General features: G+C 42.2%; 1 pseudogene; it reads right to left on the bottom strand.

Annotated features, from left to right (window-relative positions):
- Nucleotides 1-591: 591 nt before the first annotated feature.
- Nucleotides 592-696, bottom strand: LOC116633452 (annotated as a pseudogene).
- Nucleotides 697-1,477: the final 781 nt, after the last annotated feature.

Here is a 1,477-nt window from a genome sequence, read left to right as displayed (position 1 = left end):
AGTTGTTGAAGAGATGTTTACCAATCTGTTATAGAAGGAGAGTTATGAGAGGACTTTCAATTTTTTATAAAGTCATGTCTGTTATTTTTGCAATCAGTAACTAGTTTTTTGAAAAGCAGACTTGAGATAACAACTCTTACTTCAATCCATTTTTTTTTTTTGCTCTATCATTAGAAGAATTTTACTTACTTAAAGGATTTTTTATGTATATCTTTAACTTTTTATTATCTGTCATTTCTAATTTATTCTTTCCTTTTAAAAAAAAAATCTCAGAGCACTTCAGATTTCTCACAAGCTTCACACTGATATCAGCCTGGGGAAATGCAAGAAGCAGGGATCATTGTAGAGCCCCTCAGAAAAATAGTTCCTTGGGGAAGTGGTTGAGGGGCAGTTATTCGTTGTATTTATTCAACAGACCTTATTGAGTCCTGCTGAGTGTCAGGTTGTGTGCTTGCTGCCAGGGCCAAACAGTTGACAAAAAAGAGATTAGAATTTCAAGGAAACCCTCTAGGCTCTTGGGACAGTACATGGCCGTGGGCAAGAATGGGGCATGGAGAGTCAGGCTGCCTGAATTTCGACCCCAGCGCCACCACCTAATAGCCTCAGGGGCATATGCCAGTTAGGGTCTGGGACAGATGCTAATAACAATAACCAGAAATAACAAACTATAGAAATGATCCCTGGAAGTATAGTCTTAACAATAACCAGAAATAACACAGGTTTAAACAAGATAGAAGTTTATTTTTCCTTCTCTTAAACAGACATGTCTGGAGGGAGGCAGTGTGAGGCTGGGACAACAAGTCATGGTCATCAAGGACCCAGGCTCCTTCTGTCCTTCTGCCCTGCCCTCTTTAGCTTGTGGCTTCCTTTCTCAAGGTCACAAGTTGGTGCTGGGGCCTTAGCCATCAAATATGTACTCCAGGCAGGCAGCTGGAAGCAGGCGAAAAGAGTCAGAAAAAAAGCCCATGTAAGCCCACACCCTTTTTAAGAAGGTTTTTTTGGAAGTCTAACCCAATGACGGCTACTTGCATATTATAGGGATAGCTGCCTGCAAAGGAGTCTGGAAAATGTAGAAAAATGTAGACTTTGAGCAGTCCACATTGCCTGCTCAAGTGAAGTCAGGCTTCTCTTCACACGTAAGAAGGAGACTTTACGTCCTACCTGGGTACCTAGCTGTCTCTGCCCCAGGGTCATAAGGTCGCCTGTTTCCCCAGTACTGGAAGATTCAGTAAGATGATACTTGCAAAGCCTTCAAATGTCACTTCTCCTTTGAAACCTTCCTCAGTAAAGTTGGTCGCTTTTTTACTTATGGATCCAGCAGCACATTCTTCACGCCCAAATCCTAACACTGGCTGGGGTTTATTATAATTTTACATGACTCTCTCCACCACTGGACTTTGAGGCCAGGGCTGAGGCCTTATTCACCTTTGTACCCGCACTGCCAGCGCACTGTAAATTCTCCATCAATCTTTATGGA

This window comes from Phoca vitulina, unplaced genomic scaffold (genome assembly GCF_004348235.1).
Source record: "Phoca vitulina isolate PV1807 unplaced genomic scaffold, GSC_HSeal_1.0 scaffold7, whole genome shotgun sequence".
Lineage (NCBI taxonomy): Eukaryota > Metazoa > Chordata > Mammalia > Carnivora > Phocidae > Phoca > Phoca vitulina.
This window is presented reverse-complemented; position numbering and strand designations above follow the sequence as displayed.